This window comes from Salvia miltiorrhiza, chromosome 6 (genome assembly GCF_028751815.1).
Source record: "Salvia miltiorrhiza cultivar Shanhuang (shh) chromosome 6, IMPLAD_Smil_shh, whole genome shotgun sequence".
In the NCBI taxonomy this organism is placed as follows: Eukaryota; Viridiplantae; Streptophyta; class Magnoliopsida; order Lamiales; family Lamiaceae; genus Salvia; species Salvia miltiorrhiza.
In genome coordinates, this window is record NC_080392.1 from 29,903,029 (window position 1) to 29,922,963 (window position 19,935).

General features: G+C 38.9%; 1 long non-coding RNA gene across 1 annotated transcript; it reads left to right on the forward strand.

Annotated features, from left to right (window-relative positions):
- The first annotated feature begins 18,978 nt into the window (after positions 1 to 18,978).
- Positions 18,979 to 19,728, forward strand: LOC130989067 (uncharacterized). Its single transcript, XR_009090442.1, has 2 exons — positions 18,979 to 19,046; positions 19,556 to 19,728. It is a non-coding gene; the product is annotated as an uncharacterized LOC130989067 (long non-coding RNA).
- Positions 19,729 to 19,935: the final 207 nt, after the last annotated feature.

The following is a 19,935-nucleotide window of genomic DNA, read 5'->3' on the forward strand; positions in this document are numbered from 1 at the left end:
ATTAATAACGTTTGGTAATCCGTTATGTATAACTGTTACATAACGTTTTTTACCGTAATTAGATTTCTATTTCTCCGTTATCTATTAATTTATACATAACAGTATAAATGATAAAACCAACAATAATAATATTATATATCATCCAAAATATTTAATTTTATATTATTATCATAAAAAAGAATTCATACAAGATTTGAATATAGTCAAAATTCAACAACTGCTCTATCTATACTATTATGCCTTACAAAAATACTAAACATATTAAATATGCAACTAGCTAGCCATATGGTACAACTTTTCTTGTGAATTCACAAGCCTCTTCAGCTCAACGTACGGCTCATTTAATCCACCACAAACCTGCCACAAAATCATACAAAGAGCCAACCAAGAATCACAATGTAGAGCATCATGATAAACACTTAAAAAGCATATTAAAGTGATTGGTAAAATGATCCAACGAAGGACAAAACCTATTAAGTTACTAAGCACTAAATACTCCAAATAAATTATGTGGAATAAAAGAAAAGCACCCATCAAAGATTGCTCATGTCTAAAAAAGATACATATCTAAAAAGTATACTATTAGATAATAAGCATACTAAAAAAAAATTAAGTTAAAAAAGATAATTTCATTTTTTTTTTGAGGCGGAAGGCGTGTAATATTATTACTCGAGATCACTGCTTACAATATCCCTTAACCAACAAGGATAATCTCTAATCCACACCTTTCTATGCTCAACGGTCCGAGCAGACTGAGCTAAACAATGCGCGGCTTTATTAGCCGTGCGAAACATGTGATACACGCCAAGCATGCATGTCTCCCTCGCCACCGTGAGGATTTCTTGTAATAATTTCATTGAGCAATAATAAGGTAGCCTATACCTATACCTAACTTGATAATATATGGGGTTTTAACACATGCCTAGACAAATAATTTGTTTAATTAAAACAACAGACTGCAGAAATTAAAGTTGAAATTCTAACTAAAGTTAAAAACTCACATACCACTTCAAATTAAAGTGACAATATGCACATCAACAGCAGCAAAGTAGATAATAGTATTTCAAAAAACAAAATAATGAGCAGAAGACGTCTTAGCATCAACCCCCTCTCATCTCTAACTTTCAACGAGTAATTATAATTCCTCTAGCTCACTCTAACTTAATACATACACATTTTATTCAGTTTCCATATTATATAAACATAATTAATCACTATGATCCTAAATCTTATGACACGTGCAGATTGGAAATGCAAAACAACACAAGTACTGCTGCTGCTGCTACAGCCGTGGTCGCGGCCCCTGCTCCCGCCCCCAAGAACCATGTAAAACAACAAACATTGAAAAGGAATTGCCTTCAGTCATATCCAGTTCACCAAACATAAAAGGTAAGATTGTAAATATATCACATAATTAGAGACTAGTGATCACCTCCACTATATATTGCAGATAACTTTTGGGCTCAATTTTAGGAATTCCCAATAAAGATTGAAAACAGATAAGTTAATGCACCAGATATAGGCAAGATAAGTAGCATGATAGCAAATATGACTGTAACACCCCGTACTTTTCCCTATGTTGAGAAATAGTGTCTTAACACTAATGAGAGTACTGAGATGTCGAAATACGAGACTTTTTTTATGAGCAGATAAGACAGATTGTCTTTAAATAGAGTTATGAGGGAATAAACCAATGATAGAGTTAGAGTGAAGAGATTAGAGAAATGAGTTGAGATCGAGATGCTGATTGAATTGAGCTGAGATTTTATTTTATTTCCAACTACCGGGAATAGAATTACCGGATACCGAATTATCAGAGTTTGACTGTCCTATTAAGAAAATAGGAATAATGAGTTGGAAATAGAGTCGAGGAAGTAAGAGTGAGAACCTTGATGAAAAGAGTCGGTCAGAGAGACGTCTAGTTGTTTGTATTTGCCGACTGCTTTGACGTGATGTTATGTGATTTTACGTGACTGATTGATTATATGATTTTCGTTACTTGTGTCTTTATGAGCAAGTTATTATGATTTTTTATTTGAGACTTTAGCACTTGGAATTTTGATTAAGTTTCCAAAGCAAGTGCGGTTTATTTTTACCGAGAAATTGAATGATGCCGGTTTATGGAAATTTTTCCAAAGCATAATATTTTTAAATTATTTATCTTATGATGAGGAATATTATAATCAAGTGAGTACACTAATATTAGTGCTATATTATTTTATTTGATCACATGAATAATTATGCTATGGTATTTTATTATGAGTAATATTTCCATAATTATTGTGATGATTATTTAATCACCCTTCTTACATTAATATTTTAATTTTCCAAGCATGTGACTTATTACCAAAATTTACCAAGTGTAGAGATTGAGAGAGTAGAGATTGAGAGTGTAGAGATTAGAGAGAGAGATTAGGCATTTAATGCCATATATTCTTTAAGATCTCAAATCTTCACTAAGATCACCATATCAATTCATATCTAACAAAATCCTCTCTCTCACTCCTTCATCCTCACCAATTCGACTCTCTCTCTCTCCTTCATCTCTCATCTTCCTCCATTAACATCCATGGTAGAACCTTCCGAAGCTTCCAAAAATTATACAAAACACATCAATCCACTCCAAAACCTTGCCTAAACACCTTCAATCTCGTTGGATTCAAGAAGATCATTGAAGATTGCTTCCAAGGCTAGAGAGAGAAAGTGTGATTGTTGGTGTAAAGTTTGGGTAAGTGATGTATAAATTCATAGATATGACTTGTATGAGGTTGTATGTGAGTATTCTTGAGAGATTGAAGCAAGAAATCACCCCTCCCTTATTTTTGAAATTTTCGATCAAATGGGTCTTCAACCCTTCAAAAAAAGTTTCTTCTTCTTTCCTTGATTTGGGGTGAGAAAAGTGATCTATGTGATGTTTGGTGATGATTGATGTGTGTTTTGAAAAACTATGCTTTGAGATGTAAAAATCGGATGAGTTTAGTTTACCCCAATTTGGGAATTTTTGAGTTGATGATTAAAGTGATAAATTGATGATGAAGATGAGTCCATGAGATGTATATGATGATGATTGATGGAGTAATTTGAGTATATGATGTCAATTGATGATTTTGATATGAGTTAGTTTAATAAAATTAGGGATATGTGTATCTATGCTCTAATTGGTAAATTGATGGATTATATGTGAGATAAATGGGTTAAGATTGATAGATCTATGATGAGATTAAAGATCCATGTGTGTTTATAAAATTTCAAGGAGTTTAGTTTAATAAAAATTAGGACTTTCATGTCTATGTGTCGATTAAGTGATTTAACTTAAGATATATGTTTCTGAGCATGATAGTAGTGTTTTATTATGTTTGATTAAGTCTATCGTAAGCTAAGTAAAATTTGGACTTAGTTTAGTTTGAATGAGTTTTTGAGTTTTCATATTTTGAGAAGTCAATGAGTGATAAAATGAGGTCTAATTGATTTATGATCATTATGTGAACGTTTGTCATGCTTTTGTTAAGAGTTTGCGTTGATACATGAGTTATCATTAGAGTTTAGTTTACATGATAAAAAGGGGAATTATATGTGTAAAATGAGTTATATGAGGTATGAGGTCATTAATGAATGATGGAGTGATTTTTAGCATGAGAATGAAAAGAGAATTGAATTGATGCGTTCGTTGAAACGTTTCCCTTGAGATTTGAGTTAAAATATAAAAGAGGAGAGTTAATTTGAGTATGATGAGTTTTATAATGTGTTTGAATGTTTGTGAGTGTTATATGTGTTTAAAATGAGCTTTGATTGGTTTTCTTTGAAGGAATGTTGAGTTGAGCATTTAAGAGTTTGAGATGAGATTTTGGTGATTTTCGTAGGCCTACTGACCTACTGTGATCGACAGTTTGTCGATGTCCAAAAGCTTTAAAACTTTTATAGCAAGTCCCTAAATGAGTCTTGAGCACCCCTGCAAATTGTCAAGTCATTTGGACTTCGTTTACTATTTTGATAAAATACAAAACCTAAACTGCACATTTCTACCGACAATTTCAGAGAACAAGGGAAAGAGTCATTCTTTTCAATAGCTTCCTGTGTTATCTAGATTTCCAAATTTTTATGGTATTAACCTTTTTGTGTTAGCTAGATATCCACCAAATTTGATCCCAGTTTGACATCATTTACTATTTTGCAAAAATCAAAGTTTTCGATTGCTCAAAACTGCCGAATATGGTAGATCGTGGTAAAAACGACATAACTCCCAAACCACTTGGAGTTTTCGACTCTACGTTTTTTTATATGAAACTAGACTCGAAGACCTTTCTTTTGGTATGAGTCTCGAGTCCAGGGGATGTCGGAGTCAGAACAGGTTAATTTTTGAAGTTGAGTCAGTGTATAAACAGAGCATGTTTTGATGATGTTTGATTGTATTTTCTTATGTGCCTTACGTGTTTGTGTTGCCTATGTGTTTGAGTGAAAATTAGACGAGTCTTATATGAGAGATAAATCGAGACTTAGAACCATGATTTTCTTGAAACCTATCCTTGAGCTTAAGGATTTGAGATGAGTGGAGTGTTGAACATGGTATTGGCATAATTGTATAAAGAACTCATAATTGTAGGCTGTAAAGAGAGTTTTTATTGTATTGTTTCTTACTTCTTCATTGTGTACAAAGCACCCTTTTATAGGGTGAAGAAACATCATAAAAGGAAAGAAACAAACTGCTATCATCAAGGATCTTGATTGATCCTTGATTATCTAATTACATCCTTTCCATAGTTATTTTCTACACTCCCCCTCAAGTTGAGTAACGGGATTCCTGATATTCAACTTGCCAAGAACTTCTGAAAAACTCTTGGAGTTCACAGCTTTGGTTAAGATGTCAGCGAGTTGGTCTTCGGATCTGACAAAGGGTAGGGTCACGATCCCTCCTTCGATCTTCTCTTTGATGAAGTGCCTATCAACTTCAACATGTTTGGTTCTATCATGTTGCACCGGATTTTCAGATATGCTGATGGCGGCTTTGTTGTCACAGAACATTTGGCATGTTTTTGTTGGATGAAGACCTAACTCCATTAGTAACCTTCTCAACCAAAGAACTTCAGTCAGCCCACTCTTGATTCCCCTGAATTCTGCTTCTGCACTTGAGAGTGCCACAACCTTTTGTTTCTTGCTTCTCCATGATACGAGGTTGCCTCCTATGAAGGTAAAATACCCTGCTGTTGATTTTCTGTCAATTGGGTTCCCAGCCCAATCTGCATCTGTATAGGCTTGTATTTCCAAGTGACCAGTTCTTTTGAATAGTACTCCAAAATCAAAGGTTCCTTTCAGATATCTCACAATTCTAAGTGCTGCTTCCCAGTGATCAACTTGGGGTTGGTGCATGAACTGGCTAACAACACCAACAGCGTAGGCAATATCAGGTCGGGTGTGTGAGAGATAGATGAGCTTCCCTACCAGACGTTGATATTGTCCACAATCAGCTAACTCTGCTCCATTTACGATTTGTAGCCCATGATTTGTCACAATAGGTGTTTCTGCTGGTTTGCAATCCAGCATTCCTGTCTCTGCAAGAAGATCTAGAGTGTATTTCTTCTGATTGATGAAGATTCCTTTCTTTGATCTGAGTACTTCAATGCCAAGAAAGTACTTCAGTCTCCCCAAGTCCTTCATCTCGAACTCTTTGAACAGGCTTTCTTTCAACTTCTGAATTTCTTCTAAGTCATCCCCTGTTATGATCATATCATCAACATAAATGACTAAGCAAGACATAAGATCACCTCGCTTCTTCAAGAATAAGGTGTGGTCGGCGTTGCTTTGTTGGTACCCAAATTTCTTCATAGCTTCGGTGAAGCGTCCAAACCAGGCCCTGGGAGATTGTTTGAGGCCATATAAAGTCTTCTTCAGTCTGCACACCTCCCTCTCTTCAAAGTCATCTGAAAAACCTTGAGGAACATCCATGTAGACCTCCCTTTCATCCTCAAGTTCTCCATGGAGGAAGGCATTTGTAACATCAAACTGGTGAAGATCCCAGTCTCTATTGGCAGCTATGGATAGAAGAACTCTGACGGTGTTCATCTTTGCCACAGGTGAGAAGGTCTCCTCATAGTCGATCCCATACATCTGTGTATATCCTTTGGCAACCAGTCGAGCTTTGTATCGCTCAATCGATCCATCTGGTTTTCTTTTGATTGTGAAAACCCATTTGCATCCAACCGTCTTATTTCCTTTTGGTAGTCTACACTTTTCCCAAGTATGATTTCGATCCAGAGCACCGATCTCCTTTTTCATGGCGGCCCTCCAATGCTCAATTTTGAGTGCTTGTTCTGTTGATTGTGGGATCTCCTCATCATATAAAGCTGCTTCATAAGCAGTGGCGGTTTTAGACAAATTTCCCTTGGCGAAATTTCCAATAGAGTACCGAGTATTCTTTCCAAACTTTTCTGGGGAGTATCGTTTGGGAGGAACACCTCTAGTACTCCTAGGAGGCAAGATATATCTCCCGGTATCACCATCTGCTGTATTCTCCTGTTCTTCTACACCAATCTGAGAAATATGATCAGTTGAATTGGAAAGCACAGTAGATTCTGAATTTCTTACTTGAGATATCGGATGGGGAGATATGGGAGGAGGAGGCGGAGAGGAGACTGATTCTGGAGTGGATGAGAGCTGCTCGGTGGTATGGTTAACAGTCTCTGGTGGGCCTGCTTCGGGACTTGGCATTGGTAACCAGCTTAACACGTCTATTTCACTCTTTTTCTCACTCTCCCCCTGACTGTTAAGGTGGGTATCATAAAAATATTCGGTTTCAAGGAAATCACAATTCATCGTGGTTAAGACTTGACGGGTCTTTGGATTGTAACACCTATAACCTTTTTGGTTAACTCCATATCCCACAAAGACACACTTAAGGGCACACGGAGAGAGTTTAGTTCTTTCATGCTTGGGGATATGAACAAAGACTGAACACCCAAATACCCGAGGTTGAAGAGTAAGAGTGGGAGGGACAGAGGCCAAAGTGGATAGTTTTTGCAGAGGGGTTTGTAATTTGAGAGTTCTAGTAGGAAGGCGATTTATGAGATAGGCGGAAGTGGCAATAGCTTCAGGCCAGAAATGAGTGGGCACCTTAGATTCAATCATCATAGCCCGGGTCATTTCAAGGAGAATTCTATTTTTCCGTTCAGCAACGCCATTTTGTTCTGGGGTATGGGGGCAAGTGGTTTGATGAATTATACCTTTTTGTTGACAAAAATTTTGCATGGAATGGTTAACGAATTCCCCCCCATTATCAGTTCTAAGGGTCTGAATATGTTTTTGAAATTGAGTTTGAACCAGGGCAAAAAAATGGGTAAATTTTTCAAAAACTTCAGACTTATGTTTTAGAAAGTATACCCATGTCATCCTAGTACAGTCATCAATAAAAAGCAAGAAATATTTAAAACCTTGACCCCCCGAGACAGGTGACGGTCCCCAAACATCAGAATGCACTAAAGAGAAAATAGTGTCAACACAAGAATTATTGGGTTTAAAAGACTGTCTGTGGCTCTTAGCCAAAACACAAGTTTCACATGATAATGACTCATTTTTCACTAACTCGGGAAACAAAATCTTAAGATAACCCATGGATGGATGCCCTAACCGACGATGCCAAAGCCAAGCTTCCCGGTCAGCAGTCCCGTGAGCCAGCATCGCCTTGCCTTGTTGAGCTATCTAATCCACATAGTACAATCCATCCTTCTCAGTGCCACGCCCAATAATCTCCCCCGTCCTGATATCCTGAAGAAGACAGAAGTGAGGATGCATAAGCATGGTACAATTGAGATCTTTTGTAACATGACTAATAGACAAGAGTTTATGGGAAAGAGAAGGAACATATAGACAGTTTGAAAGACGAAGAGTCGGGGAGATTTCTATAGTTCCGGCTCCTTCAACACGGGTCAGGTCACCGTTTGCAGTTTGAACATGTGTTCGGTAAGGTGATGACGACTCAAGAATATCAGTTTTCTCAAAAGTCATAGTATCAGTAGCCCCACAGTCAAAAATCCACTTTTTATCTCTATCTTGTTTATCACTAGAGATCTGATATGCAGCGGAAGTATTTAGTGACTTTCTACATAATTGTGAGGTGCTTTTAGTATTATGTAGAAAACTAGGGTACTTATGTAATTTTTGGAAATCAAGGGGGGCAGATTGTATAGCATGGGGTGACATTTGTAATAAACGAGAATCTGAGGGGCTTATGGGCAAGGCATGGGGTACTTTGTGTAAATATGCGAAATTAGGAGGGTTTGGTGTAAAAACACCAAACCCTATACCTGAATGTTTCGAGTGGGCGCCTCCTTCATTCGGCCCTTCCCCATTTACGCCAGCCTCCTCAATCTGCCCAGACTCCGGCGACCGGTCCACAGCCACCGCCGCTGCCCTCGCGGCCAACGCCGCTGCTCCGGTCTGCTCCTGTCCGTCTCCACTTCCACTCGCCATTTTCCCTTTGGCGATTTTGTGGTTGTCTTCCCACCACTCTGGGTAACCAACAATTTGGAAGCACATCTCTTTGGTATGTTTGTTCATGCCACAATGAGTACAGTAGAGCTTTGATTTATCTTCCTTTTTTCGATTTTGGGAGTTCCCTGAGCGTGGTGGGTTGTTTCTGCTGGTGGCGGTGTGTGGCGGTCGGATCTCAGCCCGTTGAGTAGGGCGGTGGACGGCGGCGAGTCCGGCTCCGACTCCTCCCGATGATGAGGCGTCGATGTCGACGTGGTTGGTTGCCGGCTGCAAGATTTGTAGTCGGGCGGCCTCTCTTCTCACTTTCGAGAACGCCGATTCCGCTGAGGGAGCCGGGATTTCCTTGAGGATATCCCGTCGAACGTGGTCATATTTTGAGTCCAACCCGGAGAGAAATTGGTATAGACGCCGACTCCCGATGAGCTTCCGGTATTTGGCGATGCCCTCTTCGCAGCAGCCCAACGGATTCGGCTCTCGTCTGTCGATGTTGAGCCATATGGCCTGTAGTTCATTCCAGTAGTCCTCTAGGGTAAGTTGTCCTTGGTTCACCTTATTTGCTTTCACCTCCAAGTCATAGATTTGGAGCGGATCTGTGGCTCCACTGCCGTATGTCACTGCTAAACTGTCCCAAACGGCCTTAGCCGTCTGATGTTGGGCGAAATTCATCACTAGTTTCCCTTCCATGTTCTGTAGTAACCAAGAAAAAACGGCTAGATCTGTTTCTTCCCATTTGTAGTAATTTGGATCTGTGGTTTTTGGCGGTGGTGGTTGTCCGGTGATGTGTCCGGACCTGCCTCTGCTGCCTATGGCTACCTTCATGAGGCGGGCCCATAGGGGATAACTGTTGCCATCTAATTTGAATCCGAGCACGACGTTTTCGGAGTTTCGCATCAGATTGGCAATTTGTTGGGTTAGCTCATTTGTATCTGGTTTTGATTCTATGATCTGCCTTTCTTCTGACATTGTGACCTAATTTTTTTCAGGAAGGAGAAGGGAAAAAAAAACCGGCAGTGGCTGCCTTGATTTGGGTTGAGGAAAAAAAAAGGAACAATGAGGAAAATTTTCTGAGTTCCAAGGATTAAACCTGCTCTGATACCATGTTGAACATGGTATTGGCATAATTGTATAAAGAACTCATAATTGTAGGCTGTAAAGAGAGTTTTTATTGTATTGTTTCTTACTTCTTCATTGTGTACAAAGCACCCTTTTATAGGGTGAAGAAACATCATAAAAGGAAAGAAACAAACTGCTATCATCAAGGATCTTGATTGATCCTTGATTATCTAATTACATCCTTTCCATAGTTATTTTCTACATGGAGAGTCTATATAAAGTTGAATAAAGAGATAGAATATGAGATAGAGCAAGAGTTAAGGCATGAGATTTGTTAATGAGTTTCTAATCGAGATTCATTTTATGACATGAACCTTCGATGATGATGATGATCCCTGAAGACACGAGCAGAGCAATGAAGTAAGTAACTCCGCTTTGACGGGAGATTTTGAGTAAGGTCTTCAGGTGAGCAATATTTTGAGTATATGTTTATCATATGAGCTTTCTAAAATGATTTGATGATGTTATGAGATTAACAAATGTTTTGAGATAAATGATGTTTGAGAACTGTTTGACTTGCCAATTTTTGATGTTGAGCTTGTATGTTACCCTCTACTGATGAGATGAGACGAATTCGGTCCTGCCACAAGCGGGATTTTGTGCACAGAGGTGACTGTGAGCCGTCTTCGGGTCGGCCGGTCACGGTACTTGAGAGGGAGGCCTACTTCTCAGTACCTTAATTATAATGATGAGTTGTAGATGCGGTACATACATGTCGATTACTTTGTCTGCAGACACTTATTTATGATGTTGATTATGAAAACTGCATGCACAGATTCATTTATGCTGACTTATTTCTGTGTATTGCTGAGATGTGGCAAGCTTCAAACTTATAGCTCTAAGAGCACTTTCCTTGTTTTTCGGCGTTTGCCCACTGAGTATTATGTACTCACGCCCTGCATGTATTTCTAAATGTGCAGGCTAAGCGGGGAGCGAGATTGGTCTGGTGATGGTGGGGAACCGTTTCAATCGATGTGATCATATTTAATATTGCCCTTATGATTAATAGAGTCTTGATGATTAAAATACTTCGTTCCCTTTCGAATCAAGTAATATACTCACGGTTATGTGTCTTCATACATATAATCGGTTCGCCTTTTGCTGCGATACTCTGCATATTATGATTCCTTACGAAAAATGAGCGATACCCGTTTTGTTTTTGTTCGTGAAATTCCTGATAATTAAAAAGTTACAACTACGTTGACGATTTTACCCTTGGGTTCATTTATGATGATTTCCTTAACACCTTTTGATGCGAGCTTCCGCTTGATGTTCGACCTATTCTTCTTATCTTTTATTCTTTTAAAAATAGTCGTATCGATACTCGTACCCCGCTATCACTAGTGTCGGGAATCGGGCTGCGACAGGGTGGTATCAGAGCAAGTTATCTGCTCTGAGTCTATTGCTTGACTGAGTTGAACCTTTGATTACTGATATCTTTTTAAATTGAGTACTAGTCTAAATTGAATTCTTAGGCTAGTTTGAGAGAGTCAATTCGAAACGAAACCCCAGCACCCCATCTCCTCCGGCTTAACGAGGTAAGAGGTTGATGTTGTTTCTTATTGCTTTCCTGTTGAGAGCTGAGTTTGATTCACTAATGAGTTATGAATTGTTTTGATGGCGGAATTGTTTGAGATGATGGATTCTAATATGAGGCAGTTGATGTGGAATATGAGGAGAGATGTTGAGGCTAGTATAGCCGATGCCCCCCGTACCAAACAAGGACGAGTATGTTGTTGATTGAGATGCACCAACTAAGTTTCGTCATCCATTTTCTAATGGACATGATATTTTATATTACAGGATGCCGAGTTATATTGAGACAGCGATGCAGCGATGGTTCAGGGAGTATATCCCGGACGAGGATGACACCTTGGGTGAACTTCTGGCACACTATCACCGACGATGGAGGAGGGCTATTCCCTATGGGATCGATGGCGCAGAGGCCATTACGCTCTTGATTCCACTACTGCCACCTTCGTGGCGAGACTGGGCGATATCTTTAGTGCCCCAGTACGCAGATACTACCTGGTTGGAGGGCATCAGGTACGGAGACCTTAGTGGCTTCATCGCGACGCTGAGCCACCGTTACTTTGCTTATGGCGATCCACCTCCACCGCCGTATGGAGAGTATGAGGGACCAGCCCAGGGAGGGGAGCTAGTTGTTGTGCCTCCACTTCCCGAGGAGCCGTTTCCGATGGCACCTCTACCCCCAGCTGATCCGATTCCAGTTTCTCTTGAGTCTGATGTTTCTGAGCCGATGGTCTTCGAGACGTACTCACCTGGGATAGAGCATGGTGCGTTTGCGTTTCTATCACTTATTCCTTCTCCCGGCACTGATTTACCGCCTTGGGATTTGACACCGGCGACGACACCTTTGCCATTGCCACCCATTGAGTCGGCACAGCCGATTATTTCTACTGAGTCTGAGACGCAGTATGTTCCCTACGATCCATATCCGAGGGTTGCCCCGTTGCCTGAGCCAGGCACTTTGGCTTTTCAGACGTATATGCACTCGATCCTATATTCACCATCCCGAGACGCCCAGGAGGGAGGATCTCGGCTGGCACGCTCCGATAGTGATGAGGAGGACCCCGATGAGGAGACTCTAGAGATGACGGTTGGCTATGGTTGGACCCAGTCACTGTAGCGTCAGACTACTGCTGATGGAGTTGATACGTGGATACCTATTCCTGAGACACCTGTTTACACTCCGATAGTGGGTGAGTCAGATGATGATAGTGCGTATTGATTGATGCGACGAGCAGGATCTCGGGCGACGATGGCTAGTGATCACGTATGTCTCGCAGGCGCGTATATATGTTTAGATGCATAGTTGATATATATATATATATGGATAGAGCAGTATAGCATAGTGTGTATGAGTACATAGCATAGATTTGTAGATGCTTAGTACTTATGATACTTGTATAGCTAGAACATCATTTTAGTGTTAGGACCTTTGTACATAGGATCCTACTTTTGTAAAACACCTCGAGAGAGAGGCAATTTTCCTTATATATATATATATACAGAGATGTAGATGATTAGTGAATTTCACTATCTTTATCAGAGCTTTGAGAATGATGATGATGTTGATGCTTAATGATGAATGAGAATAGAGATTGATGAGAATTACGAACGATGATAGACGAGAAATAGACTGGACGAGAATTTTGAGAATTTTGAGATCACAAACGAGATATAGAAGTGAAGTGAGAAAAAGAGAAATTTGTATTTTGTAATGACGAACGGCTAGTTTCAAGGACGATAGTTATATAATTCTTTTTCCTTTATAGTATACCTCCGAGAAGAAGAGGGAACAGAAGGAACATAAACCGAGAAGAAGATGAAGAAGAGGAGCAGAGAAACCAACCGTTGAGATAATACGACGAGAGTTAGAGTTTTCATCGCAATTTAGAGACACGACCCTAATAGGACGAACGTATTATGGAGACTTCATGGGATGCATAGATGCTATTGACCAATTGTACTTTGAAATAGAGGTACTTTCACCGGGACCGCGCGTATCATCGCTAGAGTAGTCATGAGAGTAGACTTATTGAATCCCTATCTCGCTTGGTCGTAATTAAATGTTTCTGCATCCATTTGAACTCCAACAGGAGATGAACTATTTGCTATTGAGATTTTTTTTTTCCAGATCCACTGTGTTCGAGCCTAAGCCGTTTGTGTTGGAAATCCTTACCCCTTGCTTTAACAGTGGACAATTTATTCATTTTCCACTTAGTGGATTGTTTCTACCTCCAGTATTGATTTACTTCTATCATATCATATCTCAGTTTTTATTCTAGATTCTGTTCTAGCTTTTGATCTTACCTTGATTGTAACTTCTTCGTTATCCTTGAAATAGCACTGGCTATTATGGAATCATTCCATTACTTGAGCTCGTCTTGTTCAAGATCAGACATTTTTTTTATTTATCACATCCTATTCCCTACCACATCCGACAAGAGTTAGGAATGTCTAGGTGACTAGGATAGTATAACGAGAAGAGTGTTTGGAAGAAACACGAATTATGGGAGCAGTCGTAAACTATATTATTACGGGACGAGCACAACTTTTCGATCATGGATTTTCTTATATTAGCCAAGTATGCAAAAAGCTAACCAATTCGAGGATGAGAAGAAGTGATGCTAAGCCAGGATAGGCAATAGCAGATTCAAGGAGATCGAGATAACAGATTAGAGCAGATAATGTTTTCCACGATAGCAGACTGAGATGACGACTAGTATAGATGTAGCATCGTCATAGTATTAGGGGATGTTTTATTTCCGTTATGCCCCGCAATTAGTAAGAGTTCTCGAAAGAGAAAAATTTCTTATATGTCAATATGACGATGACCAGAGAGTCTCTATGCTTGAGTAGAGTTTTGAGCTGATGTTGCGATGATAGACATGAAATATGTCTTTGACGTTGAGTTATGAGAATTGAGAAAATAGTATGATGTTGAGTAAGAGTCTTATGATTTGTGAGTATGAGAGTTAGTTCTAAGGTTGAAATATGTTTCCTTAGACTTTTGTCGAGAAAGAGAAACCGATTGAAGAAAGAAATAGAGTTGATGATATGAGATAAGGCAATAAACCGTAGCTGAATACGAACGTCAATTTCGCGACTTGGTACGGTATGCCACATATCGAGAAGAGATGAATGAGAAGATGTCAAAATTGTTTCGATCAGGTTTGAGACAAGAGGTACGAGACGATTTAACGAGTCAGAGTGCGGTTATGTGTACTGAAGCATAAAATAGAGCATTTGATATAGAACTGGCAACGCAGCCAAAGAACGCGATTTGAGCTTCAGCACCCCCAAACGAGTTAGAGCACTCAGACGTGCAATCCATCTTTTTCTGGACGAGGGCAAGAAGGAAAGAGAAAATGGGACAACTGAAATCAAGGTCCCAAGAAGCCGTGGCAGAGTCAGAATGCGCCACCGCGATATCAAAACCGAGATAAACAGCCTTTTGATTGGCCCAACTGCCCCAGCAGCGGTAATCCCTCGAGAACTGTGAGGGATATCGCCTTGTCGAAGAGCAATAAATTACATCTGAGAGAATGCAAGATGAAACAGAATAGCTGTTACACCTGCGGAAGAGTCGGGCACTACTTGAACCAGTGTCCGAATCGTCGGCAAAGTGGAAGCGGATGGCGACCGAGTCAGCTTCGGCCACAACTTAAAGCAATGGAGGGAACTCTACCGCTACCTCCACCATAGCGACAACAGCCAGCCTACCGACCACATCAGTCAGAAAGGCAACCACCAGCCCCGCAGGCGAATCAACCGCATCATCAGAGACTGTTCGCGCTTGAGTAGAAAGCACCAGACAAGAATAGAAGAAATTTGCCAGATATAGGCGAGTTGAAAGATGTGCCGATAGTATTTTTGTTCGACACCGGATGTAGAGTCTGTTCCACAACCTCTAAAGAGTAGCCACACCCATAGGCAGAATTACTACGGTTTCATCCGTGTGCCTTAACTTAGAATTCGAGTTAAGATCGATTAAGCTCGATGCTAGAAACCTGAGATTGATGCCTATGTGGCACTTGGATATAATTTTGGAATGGACTGGTTAGAAAAGAAAACCATGTGAAGATACAATGCAAGGAGAGACGGATATCTTTTCAGCCACCTGGCCAAGAACCTACTTCCTTCATTGGTATTGAGAGAAAATAGAAGAAGACACCGATCATCTCGGCACCACAAGTAAGAAAGCTCTTGTGGAGAAAAGATACAATCGCGTACGTTGTATATCTGAACCAAAGAGAGACGAATCCAAGGCAAACGTTGATGACGTGTCAGTTGTACGAGAGTATAAAGACGTTTTTCCCGAGACTTTACCGGGATTACCCCAGGCCGAAAGCTTGAGTTTACGATCGATTTAGAGCTTAGCGCCGTACCGACGTCGAAAGCGCCGTATAGAATGGCCCCCTACAGAGTTGCGAGAGTTAAAACTGCAACTACAAGAACTTCTAGATATGGGTTTCATTCGACCCAGTGTTTCCCCGTGGGAAGCACTAGTTCTTTTTGTTAAAAAGAAGGATGGAAGCTTGAGGTTGTGTATCGATTATCGAGAGTTGAATAAAGTGACGTTAAAGAATAAGTATCCGTTACCTCGAATTGACGATCTGTTCGATCAACTACAAGGAGCAAGCACTTTTTCAAAGATTGGCTTGAAAACGGGATACCATCAGCTGAAGATACGATCGGAAAATTGTAGCACCCCGTACTTTTCCTCATGTTGTGAGATAGTGTCTTAACACTAATAAGAGTACCGAGATGTCGAAATACGAGACTACTTTTTTTTATGAGTAGATAAGACAGATTGTCTTTTAAATAGAGATACGAGAGAGTAAACCGATGATAGAGTTAGAATGATGAGATTTGAGAAATGAGTTGAGATGGAGATGCTGATTGAATTGAGCTGAGATTTTATTTTATTTCCAACTACCGGGGATAGAATTACCGGATACCGAATTATCAGAGACTGACTGTCCTATTAAGAAAATAGGAATATTGAGTTGGAAATAGAGTCGAGGAAGAAAGAGTGAGAATCTTTGATAAATAGAGTCGGTTAGAGAAACGTCTAACTTATCTGAGTCTGCCGACTGTTTTGATGTGATGTTATGTGAATTTACGTGACTGAGTGATTATGTGATTTTGTGACGTGTGTCATTATGACCGAGTTATTATGATTTTTATTCGAGACCTTAGCATTTGGAATTTTGTTTAAGTTTCCAAAGCAAGTATGGTTTATTTTTATCGAGAAATCGAATGATGTCGGTTTATGAAAATTTTTCCGAGCATAATTTTTTTTGAAATTATTTTTCTTCCTACGAAGAGGAATATTATATATATGTGAGTGCACTAATATGAGTGCTATAATTATTATTTTTGGTCACATGAATAATTATACTATGGTACTTTATTAATGAGTAATATTTCCATAGTTATTGTGATTATTAATTGATCACCCTTCTCACACTTTATTTTAATTTCTCTACCATATGATAAATTCCCACATTTTGCCAAGTGTAGAGATTGAGAGAGTAGAGATTTAGAGAGTAGAGATTAAGAGAGTGTAGAGATTTAGAGAGAGAGAGATCAAGGCATTAATGCCAAATATTCTATAAGATTCACAAATCTTCCAAAGATTAGCCAAATCCAAGCATATCTTGCAAAATCCTCTCTCACTCCTCACTCCCTCATTTTCGATCACCACCATCTCTCCTTCATCTCTCATATTTCCTCCATTGTCAACCATTGGAGAGACCTCCGAAGCTTCACCAAAATATGCCAAACACATAAATCACCAACAAAATTCCACCTAAACACCTCCTATCAACTTGAATCCAAGGAAATCCTTGAAGATTGGCTTCAAGACTAGTGAGAGAAAGTTTGTTTGTTGGTGAAAAACTTGAGTAAGTGATCTCTATATTCATAGATTAAACTTGTATGATGATATATATGAGTATATTTGAAGGATTGAAGCAAGAAAATCACCCCCTCTTTTATTCTTCAAGATTTTCGAAAATTTGGGTGTTCTACCCTTCAAAAAATTTTCTTCTTCTTTCCTTGAATAGAAGTGAGAAAAATGATCTATGTGATGTTTGGTAATGATTTGTGTGTGTTTTGAAAAGCTATGCTTTGTGATGTAAAAATTTGGTTGAGTTAGTTTACCCCAATTTGGGAATTTTTGAGTTGATGATCAAGGTGATGGATTGATGATGTATATGAGTCCATGAGATGTATATGATGATGATTGATGGAGTAAATTGGGTATATGATGTCAAATGATGATTTTGATATGAGTTAGTTTACTAAAATTAGGGCTATGTGTATCTATGCTCTAATTTGTAAATGGATGGAGTATATGTGAGTTTATATGATTAAAATTGATAGATATATGATGAGATTAAAGATCCATGTGAGTTTATAAAATTTCAAAGAGTTAGTTTAATAAAAATTGGACTTTCTTGTCTATGTGCTTAATAAGTGATTTGGCTTAAGATATGTGTGATTGAACATGATGTTAGTGTTTTAATATGTTTGAATAAGTCTTTTCTAAGCTAAGTAAAATTTGGACTTAGTTTAGTTTGAAGGAGTTTTTGAGTTCTCATATGATGTGGGGTTAACGAATGATAAAATGAGGTCAAATTGATTTATGATCATTTTGTGAAGTTGTCATGTTTTTGTTGAGAGTTTATGTGAATATATGAGTTTTTATTAAAGTTTGGTTGGTATGATTATAGGGGATTGATGTGTATAAAATGAGTTATATGAAGTATGAGGTCATTTTGAATGATTGAGTGTTTTTAAGCATGAAATTGAGAAGAGGATTTACTTGATACGTTGTAGAAACGTTTTCCTTGAGATTTGAGTTAAGATGTAAAAGAGGAGAGTTAATTTGAGTATGATGAGTATTTTAAATGTTTTTGAATGTTTTTTAGTGTTATATGTGTTTAAAATGAGCTTTGATTGGTTTTCTTTGAAGGAATGTTGAATTGAGCATTTAAGAGTTTGAGATGAGTTTTTGGTGATTTTTCGTTGGCTACTGACCTACTGTGATCGACGGGTTGTCGATGTCTAATGGCTTTGAAAATTTTACAGAATGTCCCTACATGAGTCTTGAGCATACCGGTAAAATGTCAAGTCATTTGGACTTGATATACTATTTGTATAAAATGCAAAACCAAATCTGCACATTTCTACCGGGAATTTCAGAGAACAGGGGACAAAGTCATTCATTTCAGTAGCTTCCTGTATGATCTAGATTTCCAAATGTTTATGGTATCAACCTTACTGTATTGGCTAGATATCCACCAAATTTGAGCTCAGTTTGACAACGTTTACTATTTTTCAAAAATCAATGTTTCCGATTGCTCAAAACTGCCGAATATGGTAGACCATGGTAAAAACGCCATATCTCCCAAACCACTTGGAGTTCCTGACTCTACTTTTTTTTAAATGAAACTAGACTCAAATACCTTTCTTTTGGTATGAGTCTGGAGTCCAGAGGATGTCGGAGTCAGAACGTGTTAAATTTTGAAGTTGAGTCAGTGGGAAAACAGAGCATGTTTTGTTGATGTTTGCTTGTATTTTCTTATGTGCCTTATGTGTTTATGTTGCCTAAGTGTTTGAATGAGATTAGACGAGTCTTATATGAGAGATGAATCGAGACTTAGAACCATGATTTTCTTGAAACCTATCCTTGGACTTAAGGATTTGAAATGAGTGAAGAGTTTATGTAGAGTTGGTTAAGGAGATAGAATATAATGTAGAGCATGAGTTAAGGCATGAGTTTTCGTCGTTAAGTTCTAATCGAGATTCATTTTCTGACATGAACCTTCGATGATAACGATGATCCCTGAAGACACAAGCAGAGCAAGGAAGTAAGTAACTCCGCTTTGACGGGAGTTTTTGAGTAAGGTCTTCAGGTGGGCAATATTTTGAGTATATGTTTATCATATGAGCTTGCTAAAATGATGTAATGATGTTATGAGCTTATCAAATGTTTTGAGATAAATGATGTTTGAGAACTGTTTGACTTGCCAATTTTTGATGTTGAGCTTGTGTGTTACCCTCTACTGATGAGACGAATTCGGTCTTGCCACAAGCGGGATTTTGTGCACAGAGGTGACTGTGAGCCGTCTTCGGGTCGGCCGGTCACGGTACTAGAGAGGGAGGCCTACTTCTCAGTACCTTTGATGATGAGTAGTGGATGTGGTACATACATGATGAATGTTTAAACTGCGCAGTTACTTATTTATGATGTTGATTATGAAAACTGCGTGCACAGATTCTTCGATACTAACTTATTTTTCTGTGTATTGCTGAGATGTGGCAAGCTTCAGACTTATAGCTCTAAGAGCAACTTTCTTGTTTTTCGGCGTTTGCCCACTGAGTATTATATACTCACGCCCTGCATATATTTCTAAATGTGCAGGCTAAGCAAGGAGTGAGATTGGTCTGGTGCTGGTGGGGGATCGTTAGATGACGTATTTGCTTTATCGTATTTCCTTTTTATCGATAAAGTCTTGATGTGAAGTTACTTTGAATATGAATCAAGTAATATACTCACGGTTGTGTGTCTCCATACATGTAACCGGTTCGCCTTTTGCTGCGACACTCTGCATTTTATGTTTCCTTATGAAAAATGAGCGATACCCGTTTTGTTTTTGATTTTGAAATTCCTGATAATTAAAAAGTTATAACGACATCGACGAAATTACCCTTGGGTTCATTTATGATAATTTCCTTAACACCTTTTGATGCAAGCTTCCGCTTGATGTTCGACCTATTCTTCTTATCTTTTATTCTTTTAAA